Below are 15,801 nucleotides of genomic sequence, written 5' to 3' on the forward strand. Positions count from 1 at the left end.
TATCACAAGTTTCGACACGTAAGCACATGTTTATTTGGCGCATGTGTGCCTCTCTATTTTTATCACTTAATGTATATATACTGACGTAGCAAATTAACTAAAACAAAGTTGATTCACATTAGTCTTATGTATGAAGCGATAGTGTACCCATGGCTACTGATAAAGTTCATTTATGCCACTGTAATTTTTATGAATTTCAAAAGGAAGAAATGCTACAGAAGCATGTCTGTCACATCCACCATATTCCCCGGACTTAGCACCCTCCGACTATCACTTGTTTTTGTCCTTAGAAAATTTTTTGAAGGGCAAAAAATTCAAAAATGAAGAAGATATCAAACAAGCACTGACTCAATTTTTCGCATCAAAAGATAAAACATTTTTCAAAAATGGGATATACAAATTGCTTACGCTGGCAAGAAATCATTAATAATAATGGCAATTATATTATTTAATAAAGTTTATTGATGGTAAGAAAAATTTGTATTTTGTTTTATTCCAAAAATGGACAGAACTTTCCGGTAGACCTTATATTAAATTCTTGTGTTTCTAATCTCATCTCATACACTTTCAACTTGGTATCTTCACAAACATGAAGAAGGAGGTTCATTAGATAGTGCCTTGTTGTCTTCAGCACTACTTAAGTAACATACTCTAATCCAATGATAGTCAACGTGGCCCCTACCGCCCACTAGTGGGCGTTTCAGCTTTCATGGTGGGCGGTAGCAGAGCAACCAAAGTATAAATAAAAAGATAGATTCAACTATAGTAAGTTGTTTTATAAAGATTTATTCTGCCAAACTTAGCGAAAATCCGACATAAAGTGCTTGGTAAGTAATTATTATTATATGCTTTAACTTGCTATAACTCTGCTTTATAAATTTTATAAAGTAAAGTTACGTCCCTACTTTATAAATCACCATTACTATAGAACCGGTGGGCGGTTAGAAAATTTTACTATTAACAGAGATACAAAAGTGGGCGGTAGGTATAAAAAGGTTGACTACCCCTGCTCTAATCCATGCCATATTCTGAATTATAATAAGGGAAAAACACATTTTTTCCAAAATATAATTTCTTTTTAGAATTTCAGAGCAATTTAGGAAACATAACTCTATTTTTCTGATTTTGAGGCTGAAGTTTGATGAGCCGTAGGTAGTTTTCTCAATAGTAAGATATGAGAAATGTTCAAGCCTATTCCTCCATATAAAATATCTTACAATCTGAAAAACATATTAATTGCTATTAAAATTTAGCCTCCTGTGTTATTTTTTAAATCATGGATGTTCAATTGTTTGGGCAGCAGATGATATTCCCTCTAGCCTTTCTGCTTTTTATTGTTTTTTTGAAATTATGAATTCATAGGAAGTTACACAGATAACTGACAAGATCCATGTAATGTCACCCAGTACCCCCCTGACCCCCAATGGTTATGTCTTATATAATATAATGCATGATCAAAGCCAGGAAATTTATACTGATACAGTGTGTGTGTAGAGTTCTGTAATTTTATCACATATAGGGGTTCATGTAACTAAGCACCACCACAATCAAGATATTATTCCAAAATACAAAGATCTCCTTTTTCATACTCCTTTACATACACACACACAAACACACACACCTCTAATCCCTCGCAACTATTTATCTTTTTACCATCTCTATAATTGTATAGTTTGAGAATGTTATATAACTAGAATCATATAGTATGTATCTCACACAGCCATTTGATGCATGTTTTAGTAGTTTCTTTTCATTGCTGAATAGCAGTCAATGGTATAGATATAACACAGTCTATTTAATCATTCACCTATTCAGGAACATTTATATTATTTCTCATTTCTTTTTCTTTTTCTTTTTTATTCAGTGAGAGGAGGGGAGGCAGAGAGACAGACTGCTGCATGTGCTCCAACGGGGATCCACCCAGCAAGCCCACTAGGGGGCGATAGTCTGCCTATCTAGGGCCAGTGCTCTGTTGCTTGGCAACTGAGCTATTTTAGCACCTCAGGAGAGGCTGTGGAGCCATCCTCAGTGCTTGGGGCCACCTCACTCCAATTGAGCTTTGGCTGCACGAGGGGAAGAAAGAGAGAGAAAGAGAAGCAAGAGAGATGGGGTGGAGAAGCAGATGGACGCTTCTCTTGTGTGCCCTGACCAGGAATCGAACCTGGGACATCCACATGCCAGGCTGACACTTGACCACTGAGCAAACCGATCACAGGGCCTATTTTTAGTTTCTTTTGCCAATTTACCAATTGGATAATTTGGTAATTTAAAGTTGTATTTTGAGATGAGTCTTTAGTCAAGTATGTGTTTTGCAAATATTTTCTCCTAGTCTGTAGCTTGTGTTTTTAACCTTGCAAGAGGTCTTTCACAGAGCAAAAGTGTTTACGTTTTGATAAGTCAAATTTAACAATATTTTTATTTTCTGGATCATGCTTTTGATGTCATATCTAAGATCCTTTCAAGCCCCAAATCCTAAAGATTTTCTCCTGCGTTGTCTCCTAAAAATTACACAGTACCAAAACATTTTACAAGTCCATCTATGCTTCTGAGTTAGTTTTTGCATAAGATACAATTTTCATATTTTTACCTATCGATTTCCAATTGCTCTGTCCTATTTGTTGTAAAAAACTATTCTTCCTCCATTGAATTACTTTTGCACCTTTGACAAAATAAATGAACTATACTGGTGTGGGTCTATATTTGGGTTCTCTGTCCTGTTCATTGATCTGTATGTCCATCCTTCCACAGTACTACACAATTTTGATTATTATAGCTATCTTAGAAGTCTTGAAATTGAGCCCAGTGATTCCCCACACTTTATTCTTTTTCAAAATTGTTTTAGCTATTATAGTTTCTTTGCCTTTCTATATAAATTTTAAAAATACTCTTGTGTTTGCATATAACTGATGGAAAGTTTTGCTTGGTACTCACTCTTCTAGTCTCACTTATTTTCATTTAAGTCCACTTTGCTCATACCTACATATTTGTTGTCTGTCTTATCTGACACGGTTGTCTACGTGGAAAATATAAAGGGATCTACAACAGAAAAAGAAAAACACAACTCTCGAACTAAAACAGTGATTCAACAAGGTCATAAGATACAGGATCAATATGCAAGAGTCAGTCTACTAGCAATGAGTGCATGGAAACCAAAAATGAAACTATAATGCTATTTACACTGGCTCAAAAAATTAAATAACTAAGGGTAAATCTAACAAAACATATGGGACTTAAATGGTGAAAACTACAAAACTCTGATTTTAAAAAATCAGACAGTAAATTAAATTAAGAAACATACTGGTTAATTTTCTGGAAACTCAAACTAGAAAAGATGTCAGCACTCACCAAATTGCTAAACAAGTTAATGCCATACCTCTCAAAACCCCAGAAAAAAAATTTTTATAGATATAGTTCTGAGTGTTTTTTTTTTCTTGTCTAAGTAAGAGGAGAGGTTATAGAAAGATAGATGCCCACATGCGCCCCAACCAGGATCCACCAGGCAACCCCCATCAGGGGCCGATACTCTGTCCATCAGGGAGCATGTTCACAACCGAGCTATTTTTAGGACCTAAGGCAGAAGTTCCACAAAGCCATCCTCAGTGCCGGGCTGATGTGCTCAAACCAATTGAGCCATGGCTGCAGGAAGGGAAGAGAGAGAAAGAGAGAGAAGCATAGGAAGAAGGCTAGAGAAGCAGATGGTCGCTTCTCTTATGTGCCCTGACCAAGAATTGAACCCAGAACATCCACACGCCGGGCCAATGCTCTACCACTGAGCCAACTGGCCAGGGCTGTTACAGTTCTGTTTTGATGAATGTTCACAAGAACATATAAAATTTTCATGTTTGAAAATATTGAATTGGCCTGACCAGGCCATGGCGCAGTGGATAGAGCATCAGACTGGGACGCAGAGGACCCAGGTTCAAGACCCCGAGGTCCCCAGTGAGCGTGGGCTCATCTGGTTTGAGCAAAGCTCACCAGCTTGAGCCCAGGGTCGCTGACTTGTGCAAGGGATTACTCGGTCTGCTGTAGAAGCAGTCAATGAACAACTAAGGTGCTGCAATAAAAAATTGATGCTTTTCATCTCTCCCTTCCTGTCTGTCTGTCCCTATCTATCCCTCTCTCTGACTCTGTCTCTGTAAAAAAAAAAAAAAAAGAATTGAATTGACCAGAGAAATGATTTCCCAACAATACCAAGTACTTTCAGTATTTCAATTAGGAATAACATTTTTTTACTGTAAAAATTTGGCACCTGCTTTCTGTATGCCAGGCCCTGTGCTAAGTACCTTCCATTCTGTGACATGCAAGACTCACAGCCATTCTGTGAGGCAAGTGCTGTTATTATCCCCATTAAACAGATGGGAAATGGAAGCACATTGAGGGAATATACCTCCTTTACACCCCAGAGCTAGAAGATACGGGAGCAGGATTCAGGCATTAGAGCCGCTTGAGTCCAGAGCCTGCCCTGCATGCCTTCAGTGCTCCCGCCCCCGTAGAGACCTGGTGTCATCATCCATTGCAGCCGGGGACTCACACCACATGCTCCATCAGATAATCCTGCTTTTTGAAAATCACTATAATCCTTATATCACTTCACTACCTAGTTCCCTGCAAGACTCTGTTTTGAGTATTCCCAGTCTACCAGACATTCCAACTCTAGCGAGAGAGCTGAACCCAAAGATTGTATTAAATTGTCCTGCTCTAAGGGAACATTTGATAGATAGTTTTTGGAAGTTTTTTGGAATTTTCATTTAAAAGAGGCTTTCCCGTATGTCAGAGAAGGATGACTCTAGAAGTGTTCTCTTTTGCCCTGCAAGTGGAAGAAATGGATATTGGAATGACACATCACTTTTCTAAGGTGTCAGGAAAAGTAGGTCACTTTAGTGTTTATCATAATGTTTGAAAAAGCTGACATTGAAATATTGAGTAGTTCTTTGTCCAAAAAGTAGCAGTGGATTACTGAAATATTTCCTGAGATGGACAATAGCTTTTTAAGTATAGTTTATTTTTTCCAGTGTCTCTTTAAGATAAATTTTATTTTAATCATCAGTTTTAGCTTGATGAAAGGAGTAATTTAGTCTTTAAAGATATATTGGCTTCACTTATTAAAATGTTTTTTGCAGATACCCTTGTAAACACATGAAGACTCTAAAATCCTTGAGTTCTAGAAATGATGGGAGCGATCTTGGAGTGAGAGCTTAGTTTAGTAAGTAAAATAAATGAAGGTTTAAAAGCCTCAGTCTGTCTTTGAAGCTGTTAAAACAAAAGAGAAAAATCCAATCTCCTCCCTCTAGAAATCAATAAAGAAAAAAAAATGTCATAGAAGAGTTAGAGTCCCTTTAAGCTAATGGAGGAGGAAATTACATGATTAAATAAATTAAGTATTTATTCATTTGGAGACACGGGCATTACCTCCAAAGTGGCTTCTGGCAACATCTCCCAGTTTAGAGCCAATGGCCTCTTGTCACGGGCATACCAGGTCCTGGGTGCAAGATGTAATAACTATTGCTACTCTGCAGTGGCTAGCCACATGCTTCCTAAAGAATTTCGGGTGACATGGTCTCAAAAATAAGCTGACACATTATATGCACGTGTAACACTTCTCTTAGCATGTTTATTATAGTAACTATCCGGCTCTTGGTAACATTCAAGGCTGCCTCTGGCCTCCAGGTATCAGCTGCCCTTTTTTGGCCCTGTAGATCCTCTCTTAATCTAGTAAATGGTTTCTGTGTGGCAATTTCCTGGGTCAGCCCTTCAACTCTGGTCAGTTTAGGAATCTGTGCGCTGCTTGAAGGACTCGATGCATTCTGTACATAGAAACGTACTGTATAAGAAGCACAAGAATTTCAGGGCCAAAAGAACGTAAGAGCTTGACCGTGGCACAGGTCTGGGACTGCTGGAACGGTGTGGAAAGGAAGGTAGGCAGCCCGCCTGGGTACAGCCAGGTATCCATGGTCAAAACGGATGAGATGTCCTGCTCCTTCTCCTTCTCTCTCTCTCATTCATCTAGCCCACTTCGCTCTCAGACCTTCCTCTCCTTTGCTGTTTCCTGGGAGACTTAATCTGCTTATCAAAAACATTCTTGCCACTTTCTTAAAATATCCTATTCAATCACGCTTTCAGTGTGTGGTAACTTACTACAGTTGATCTTCAATTTTTCTTTTGTCTTCGCATTCTGTCTTCACTGTCTTCTTTGTCTTTGTGTCTCTTCTTTTTTTGAAAAGAGTAAATTAAAATCCGGCAGTGAGAAAAGTTTTAAAGATACACAGAACTTTTGGGGAAGGAACTTGACATTTATGTATCTGCCATACCCTCCCACCCATTATAGGAACTCTTCTAAAATTTCTTGGAGAGATGATAAACTCTTATCTACACAAACCCGTCCTGCGATAAAAAGCTCACTCTTTACAAAAGAGTTAATTATACTTAGGGACACTTTTAATTGTTCAAAAATTCTTCCTTAAGTCAGTCAGCAAATTGCCTCTACAGTCTGTGACATTCATCTGATAGTATTTTCTCCAGCTCATTAAAAGGAACAGTGGCTAACTAACATGTATTGTCTCCTGTGCTGAGATGGATCTCATTGTCATCCCCATGCATGGTAAGGAATGTGAAGATTAGAGAGTCAAGGTCACGCTGTAGGTAAAGCTGGATCAAGCCAGAGGGGGGAATCAGATTGACCCGTATCCTGCAGGATGCAGCCAACTAGCCCCGACTAGCCCCCTTCTTATGGGACTATCTTCTAGGGTCGCGCATGCCCTCTGGGTCTCTGCTTTCCTCGTTGTTAACTTACCCCTTAGGTCCTCTGTAATCTGTTTGTCTCAGAAACCTTTCCCTCTGTCTTGCCATTGAAATGGTTAGTCAGTATTCTCTCATGTTCTACCTGGGTTCTCTGCTGCCATTGTTCCTGTGAATCCAACCACAGGATCTCACCACTGTTAACTCTGAATCATGCTGTCTGGGTTATGGAATGTTGTGAATGCCATACTGTATCTGTTTCATTCACATCATTATCTGTAGTACCTAGAACAGTGCCTGGCACATGATAGGCACTTGACTGGTATTTGTCAAATGACTGAATTCCCTTCCTTAGCTATTATGTACTCTGAATTCTTGACTGTTTTTCCCTAGGGTCTCTGATTCCGTTAGCAAACTTTAAATTCTCAGAAACAATACATTGTTCCTCTGTTTTATGGGTTATAAAATTATAAGTCATCAGATGATTTGCTTTTGGCAGAAGGAGAAGGAAATGGAGAATTGCTGTTTCCTCTCACTGTTCGGTTTACCTCTGTAACAGTTTAAGATCTCCTAGAAAGTGATGCTGGTTCACTGAATCCAGTACACATTCCCATAGCAACATCACTGTTTTTCTTTTCATCTTTCAGCATTGGCCACATGCTGTCTGGCTGTGCCCACCCTCAGACTCCCAGAGGCCCGATAGTTACTGCCTTGACCCTCAGCAGCACTCCCCCTTGCCATTCTTGTAGAGCTGGTATCATTTAAAAAGGTGGCCTCCAGTGTCACAAGGCAGTTATGAAAAGCCCCACACAACTTCCTGATCCCTGGAAGCTGTATTTACTGCCCACTTTTATGCTTTTGGTTCTTGTTTTTATTCCTGTTCTCAGCACGTTAGTGTGAAGTCTCTCCTGCATCATGTGCATTTTTCTCTGTCTACTGTATTATTCTTACCAACATACAAATATATTGTGATTTCTTCCATCTTAAAAAAAAATCCCTCTCAATCCTGCTCACCTCTCCAACTATCACTGCATCTTAAAACTCCTGAAATAAGTTGTCAACACTGTCTCCAGTTTCTTTCTTCTCCCTCTGTCTGAACCCCACCAGTCATTTTACCGAAACTTTTCTTTTTGAAGTCATCAGTAATTTCCACCATTCTAAGTCCTTGCTCTCTTCTTCTCTTTAGCCCTGTACTTATCACACTACATATTTTATTTATCTTATACACTGGCATTTACATATATAAGCTCCATATATCGTCCATTTTGGTCACTACCTGGTAGGTAGTAGGTGCTCAATGAATGCTAGTGGTGCTTCCCGTATTCTGGATGCTGTGTTGTTATAAACGTGCTTAAGCATGGCCCATTAGGGGTCTGTTCCCTGGAACATGGGCATTAGAGGAAGTTGTCTTTCTCACATTCAGTGGATCTCCATGGTCTGAAGGATTCATACCCTCTGTAGGCAAGCCCAGGGGTGGGCTCAGGCTTTTTCAAGACAGAGTCTGATTTTTATATAATTAGGTGATGACTACATTGTTATTTTTCTGCTGTTTAGAAGATATTCTTATTTCTTCAGGAAGATATTAGCATAATTACTTTTCAGTAGGGAGGAGGTAGTCAAATTTTGAAAGCCCCTTAGAGAGTCTTACTAAAGAGCTTTTATTGTCACTGCCCCAAATTGGATTTATTGGGCCTATTATGTTTTCTGAATGCCTTCTTCTCACAAAGTTTTCAGAACATCTTCCTGCCTCTGACTCCCCCTCACTGTTTTATCCTCTGGCACAGAAAATACCGCTAACTACAGCTTCTCCCAACAGTGGGTACACAGATCTTGCCATTGCAGCAGAAAGGAGGTTTTGTTATGAAAGCAGCCGGGACCTGGTGTCGTACTGGGTACAAGTTGTAAGGAGGGCACGAGCTCCTGTTCTTTCCTCCCTTCCTTTCTGGCACATGTCCAAATCAGCCCCTCTTCACGCCTCACAGCCACGGATGTGTCCATGACTTTAGAGAGCAGTCCAAGGGCACAGGTTTAGGATAGAGACAGACCTGAGGTTGACAACAAGCTCCTTAACTCATTAGCTTCAGGAAAGTCTCTTAAACCTTTTAGGCCTTAGTTCCCAATCTGTTAGGTGGCACAAAGATACCTATTGGGCAAGACTGATAAAAATAAGGTGTCCGTCTCACCTGGCATGAGGTCTGGCAGAGGACGTACCCAATAAACAGGTGCTTCTGTATTTTTCAGACGTATTTGATTGTGCCCAGAATTTTGAGAGATCATAAAGCACAAAATATCAACAACCATCTTTTACCACAAGCAAAATTATTCTTTCTCATGTTAAAAATAATAGAAAATGCCATTTCTTGCTAAAATAAACAAAAGAAATGCTGGAGACTGAGGGGAAAAAAAACTATTTTGCAAAGCTAACTCCCTTTTTTCACTTTGGATGAGTCATGTTTCCTTAGTAAACAGAAATGCAAAGCTTAAAACTGAATCAAGATGAGGTGCATAGTATTCTGAAGTAAAAGCATAAAGGAATAGAGTAGAAAAGTACATTATACTAGGATGGATACTGAAGGCAGAGTTTTCAGATCTAATGAAAGGTTTTTCCAGCAATGTCTATAGTTTTTTTTATTTTAAGTATTTATCTGATCTAATTTTTTACTGTAGATTTTCAATGATCATAATCCTTAGAGAGCCTATTAGGTGAGTTGCTTTGTTTGTTTGGGCAGCAAAAGTAGGAAAGTGGGGAAGTAAGCAAAGCCTTTTTGGTAGTTTGAGATTTTTATTCTTGTATGCGAAGGCAGAGGTACGTTCTGAACTGGACACGTGTTAGGCCAGGGTTCCTACAAGAGTCTGAACTCCTCTGTCTACCGGCCGTAGGTGCTGGCCTGGGGCGGAAGAGAGCCAGGCGTGGGTCAGGGCATCACCGCCGCTCTGATAAGAAAGACCATAAGGGAAGTGCCGAAAAGGAAGGACAGGAAGGATTAGACGTAAAATGAGAAGTCAGAAAAGGCTTCCCAATGTGTTTGGGGGACAGGCTCTCCAGCTGGGAAGACTGTGGTCAAGGCCTGGCCCAGGAGGGCAGAGCGGGGATCCTGGGCAGGGAGCCGAATGTGGAGGCAGGCACCAGAGAATATAACCGGAGGAAGGGTCCAGGTGACAGGTGAGGATGGACAGGTGGGAAAGGGCCTGTGACTGCAGACCCAGGTGTCTCACTCTAACACCAGTGTCTCCCTCTCCCGCCTCACACTGTGCCTGCCACCAGACACAGCTAGACTCTCTGCCTGCTGCTGTCAGTTTCAGCGAGCTCACAGGCAGAGCTGAGACGGGCCAGGCAAGGTGCAGTGAGCTGATTAGTCACGCCTAGCTCCTTGTCACTTGAACCCGAAAATAGTATTTCAAGTGCAAATTGTGGTGAAGACTTACCTTGTACCATTCTAAGCCCGAAAATGATTCATGTAAGATGTGTTAAGTGCTAAGACTAAAATAAGTTCTTCAGACATAGGTGTCTGTCGACTTCCATGTCTTATTTTAAAAATTATTTTTCTCACAATCCAGGAGTCCTTAAAAGTGAAAAAAAATATTCTTTGTCTTTTCTGAGAGCACTTGAAGCAAAGAACTAATTGTTCTAACAGTTGCTGTATTAAGAGCTATTCAAGAGATGGAAAATAATTCCAGGTGTTTCTTTGCAAATGAGAGCAGCTGTATTTGTTTTTGTTTTTGTTTTTTTTCTTTTAAGTGAAACTACAGGTTCTGCTTTAAAATTTTACCTGGTACTGACTCTTTTTGCACCATATGTGTGTTCTGGGTACTATCATTAGGTTGTGCATAAACAGTTTCTGCGCATTCCTGTGCACCATGCTCTCGGGTCAACAGGAGACACTCGGAGTGTTGTTTCAAATATATGAACAGTATATTTTCAAGTTTCACTTCTCAGGCTTTTTATCTGACATTTTTATCGAGCCTTTACAATATAAAATTGATGTGTGAGACATTCCACTGAGTGCTTATTAGCATTTTAGTTAACTCTATCTGCACATCTCAGTGAGTGTCTATGTGTGTGGCAGGGGGCTATAGTAGAAATAGCAATAAAAATCCTGTGATCCCAGCTCTCCAAATGACCTGTGTAGTAGGGTAGATTGAAACCACAGCCTTATTGCTCTTTTTAATAATCATTATCTTCATCAAAGTTCAGCTAACTTTGGTATATCTACAGCCGGTGATGTCAGAAAAGAAAATCAAATTAATGGAACCCAATTTGTAAACATCTACCTTGAATGCTTGTGCATTTAAGCCATGGTTATTTGATTTAACAAGTGATTTCTTTTCCTTCTTTTCCTTCTGTGGGAAGCTAGTACTAGCAGCGAATGGCCAAACAAGTAGATTTTAGGAACTAAACTCTAATTAGTGTGCTTTCCTGAGCCATCATATTTCAATATAAAGCATTTAAAAATACATCATTCATATCTTTTTAAGAGCCGAAGGAGTAGTGGGTCATGATGAGGTGGGTCAAGGTGTGCCTATGCAGACTGGGGTGTGAGCCCACAGCCACTCAATAGCTGAGTATCTTAGACAACTTTCTTAGAGTCTTTGGACATCAATGACCTCACCTGTGACATTTAGATAATAACACTTGCTTTAGAGATATTGGTGAGACTAAATATAAAAAGTTATGATGCCCTGGTCGGTTGGCTCAGTGGTAGAGCATCAGACCAGCGAGTGGAAGTCCCAGGTTTGATTCCTAGCCAGGGCACACAGGAGAAGTGCCCATCTGCTTCTCTACCCTTCCCCTCTCTTTCCTCTCCGTCTGTCTCTTCCCTTCCCACAGCCAAGGCTCCATTGGAGCAAAGTTGGTACAGGCCCTGAGGACAGCTCCATGGCCTCTCTCTCAGGCACTTGAATGGCTCTGGCCGCAACTGAGCGACACCCCAGATGGGCAGAGCATTGCCCTCTGGTGGGCATGCCAGGTGGACCCCAGTCAGGCGCATGTAGGAATTTGTCTCTCTGCCTTCCGGCTTCTCACTTCAGAAAACAAACAAACAAACAAACAAAAAACTTATGAAATGCTTTAGTATGGTTCTCAGAGCATCATATATGCTTAATAAGAAATGGTCATATTAACAGGTAATGTGCAAGCAATTCACAATGAACATGGTTCACACTCCAAAAAAGAGCTATTTACTTTTCTTCTGGTCAAGTTCAAGTGTTTCACAACTTTAACATTATTTTAGAATATATTTTATTCTTTGCCTCAAGGCTGTTCACTAGGAGTTAAAAATATTTTCAAAACTATATCCTCTATCTCTGTATGTATGTGCTGTGCAGTTACCATAGGGTAAAAGTTTACATAGTTAAAGGAAAAAGCAACATGCAAAGTGCAGATGCTTAAAATTTATGTTGGTGGGAGAACTAGATGCAGGGTGCCCAGATCTGCCCAGCCCTGGGTTCTATGCAGGGCTGTCCGAGTGTCATCCGTACCTACTTACCCTCTTATTTACACACAGTGGATCAGACCACTTTGTAAAGGGGTAATTGTGAGGATGATGGTGAGTAAGCTCTCAGCACCCTGTCTCTATGAATTGCTTCTAGAGTTATAATCCTCGAGTTCATTGAGACGTTATTACTGCTGTCGTTAAGGGTGCTCCTGTTCCGCCTAGCTGGGGAACCAGATAACTCTTAGACTCACATAACCAAGGTCTTCTAAAACCTCTGATTTAAGTGCTCCGATTTATCAAAATGGACAATGATCTTTTGAACACCCCATCCATTTAGAGTTTGGCCATGGCCTCATACATTCCCATAGCTGAATATAAAGCCATGTAAAGCTCTCTCCAGGAGAGGACAAAAGTGGCCGAAAGTGGGATCATTTTATGTTTGTTTGGATAAGGCAAACAGTCCTATTGGATTTTCATTAGGAAGTCTAGCAGTCCTGCTTTTTAATTACTTCTGGTTATTTTCATCAGGCAAACCATTTGATTTCCAAACGATTTTGGCACTGGCTGTGCACAGCATCCATTTGTAATCGCAGGTGGAAGGTAGGGCTCCCCTGCATTCATCCAAGTCGCCGGCCCTCTTACAGCAACGCTTTCTTCACCTTCGGCCAAAGCAAAGTGTTGACCCAGAGTGTGATTTTATTTTCGTCTGATTATTACTTCATGTTCATTGTCTTAAGTAGGAGGAAGACATTTTAAGTGAAACCCATAACCTTTTTTTTATAATGAGTTTACTTACAAAGAAGCACATGAAATGAGTATTCTAAATGACTTTATAGAGAGTGACATTAAAGAATCCATCATGGATTGAGATTTGATCTGCTATTTTTCTCCAAGAAACTTTAGGTTTGATTTCATTTTTAATAATGGCTTTATTATTTACTCTAGCCTGTTTCACTCACATAAGTGTTAGCTTTGAAATTTGCAACCACATATTTTCTTTGTAACTCAAATAAAAATGGGGTCAGGTGAGTGACCTTTCAGACAGAAACTGCACAGTCAATCCACTTTTAAAAAAGTAGCACACACACTATCACTTGAGAGTAATGGAATCATTTTAAAACAAAAGATCATTCAGTTACCCTAAAGCTTGAAATCTAATAATGGTGATTATCAGTGCCAAACTGTGGACACTGGGGACGAAATTTAATAACAGCTTACCATTTACTGAGCAAACCTGGTGCTGAGGCCCATGCTGAGTGCTTTCTATGTGTTGTCTCATGGCATTCTCATATCGGCCCCATGAAATGTAGGATTCATTACTGTCAGCATTCCATAAGGAGGAAACCAAGGTACACTGAGCTTGAGTCGCTTGCTAAGGGTCTCAGAACTGTAAGTGGAAACCCATTTGACTCTTGGCCTGCCTCTGAACTGAGGCCAGGCACTGCATCAACAAGCAAACAAGCAGAAAGCCTGAAGTATACTGCATGGACCAAGTTTGTCTCTGGCCTGGATTCATTCGGGGATAGAGAGGAAGAGGGTCTTTTTCCTGTGTCCTAAGAAGTCACTCTGCTGAATTCTCCTTTCTGTCCTTGGGATGGAATCTCAGACAGGACCCATAACTTCTTCAGTTCGTCTTAAATTATTCAAACTCCTCAGATCAGTTTCAGGCATCCAAGAGCCCAGTCCAACATCAAGATCAAAACTCCAACCTCTCCTCCAGTTTGAAGCTGCTCCTCCCTCTCCCAGATCAGGCCTGTGTTGGCTTGGAAACCTTGGGAGGAAGGGACAGGAAGCTTAATAAACATGGTTCTCATTTTTTCCTCTTTCCCTGCTCTAGCTCCTCTCCAACTCCTTATTAGGCGGCGCTTTTAACCTCTTGGGGCCGCTCTTCATGGGTGTATGGATGTGAGGGGCAGGTAGCTTGTTAAGGGAAAGATAACAAGGTTCATCTCCTTACCTCTGACTCCTGCAATCTGGTGTCCCCTGGGTATGGGGTATTTCAGAAAGCTCTTTCTCTTTGGGATTAGGTTCCCGTGAGGGCAGCCACACCTCCCACCATTAGAGGGAGCTCACAGCCTTTTCCTCAGGGCAGAGCTGTTGGCTTCCTTTTTGGGGGGGTGGGATTGGGGAGGCCAGGAGTTTCTTTTAAGATAACCTCTGACCATGTCCCTCAGCATGGTTCTAGAAAGCCCTCACCCATTACTCATGGAAACACTCAGGCCTGAACTTAGTTCTGAGAGACCTGTCTCCCACTTTCAGAGGGCCCTGAGTCTCAGGCATTTTGAGATGAGAGTAGGAGCAGCTGGCCACTGCCCTCCTACACACAGGTCTGAGCAAAGGGTTTGAAACTGCCCCTGTCCTACTTGGCTGAGGCGAAGTTGTCTCCCATTCCTGTTGCAGTCTGCCTTGGCCCTCCTGACATCAGTGAAAACTGAGGGTAAGAAGTGGTCCACCTGCACTCTTCCCTCCAGACTTGTTCAGGCCACAGCACCCCCTGGCGGATCTTTGCCAGCACCTACTCAGTGGACAGGAAACTCATGTTTTGTGCTGCTCCCTCTATCAGTACGTATGCCTCCGCCCACCATACGAGAGCCTCTGGGGCAGACGTTATTCCATGGTTCGTATTCGTAAAGTCTCTTAGAAGGTAAGGGTTGGCTTCTCTGGCATCTTTACACGTTTCAACATTTGTTTCCTATGCTCTAGTTCAGTGGTCCCCAACCCCCGGGCCGCGGACCGGTACTGGCCTGCAGGGAAAGAATAAATAACATGAAACGTTGTCAGAATAACAAATTTAAATACAGGCTGAATAATGAGGACATGCTCGTTCCTCCTTTAACTTAGCCCAATAAATATCGTAAGTTGGACAATTATATTTAAAAATACCACAGTTTTTATGCCGGTAGCATAATTTTATTTTGTGCATTTATCCGTCCCACCCTAAAGGCTGGTCCGTGAAAATATTTTCTGACATTAAACCGGTCCGTGGCCCAAAAAACGGTTGGGGACCATTGCTCTAGTGACAGTCTAGTCTAGTAGAACTTGTGTGTCAGAAGAAATAAGACTTAAAGAGATTGCTAAAAAGGGGAAACAGTTTGACTGACATGTGAATAATTAAGCCAAAGGAGTGGAGAGCTAGGGCAAGGATTTTTTTTTTTTATTGTTCAGTGCCATTTGAAGACCTGCTGCAGCCAAATGAAGGAATAAGCCCTAAAATGCCTGGGCTACTGGAATCAAAATTTAAATGTTATTAGGAAAAGCCCATGGTTTGGTTTCTACGGATGTACGAAGTGATCATGTTACTGACAAAAAGGTGATTTCATTTACGGCTTGGAGCTGATGGCTGAAAGAGAAGATGTGACTGTCAGTATTATAGGTGATGAGGGGTTTCACCTGGTGTTCATTCAGTAATTGAGAAAGATTGGGTCTTGAAAGGGTGGTAGTTTTGATTTAATGCTTAGATGATTGGCTCTCTCATCTTGTTTCTGTTCAGGTTAGAGTGTGTGACTTTCATCTTTTTTGATAAATTCTTTTGTTACTCCCCCATTTACTTTTTCACTTTTGTTATTCTCCTTCTTCATTCTTTACAAGTTATTTTTACAATATAAGGGGAACCAATAAAAGTGTACATTGA

General features: G+C 40.8%; 1 protein-coding gene across 11 annotated transcripts in view; it reads left to right on the forward strand.

Moving 5' to 3' along the window:
• The window catches only part of FAM110B (family with sequence similarity 110 member B), a 161,578-nt gene that overhangs the window by 137,066 nt on the left and 8,711 nt on the right, over window positions 1–15,801 (forward strand). The window contains exon 1 of one of the 11 annotated variants that reach the window (XM_066266171.1): window positions 5,149–5,203. The exons of the other annotated variants lie outside the window; for them this stretch is intronic. The gene's annotated coding sequence lies outside the window, so the exon portion shown is untranslated. Of the gene's footprint in view, window positions 1–5,148; window positions 5,204–15,801 lie in introns of those variants that run through there. 11 annotated transcript variants of the gene reach the window in all.

The sequence above is a fragment of the Saccopteryx bilineata genome, chromosome 3, assembly GCF_036850765.1.
Source record: "Saccopteryx bilineata isolate mSacBil1 chromosome 3, mSacBil1_pri_phased_curated, whole genome shotgun sequence".
Classification (NCBI taxonomy): domain Eukaryota; kingdom Metazoa; phylum Chordata; class Mammalia; order Chiroptera; family Emballonuridae; genus Saccopteryx; species Saccopteryx bilineata.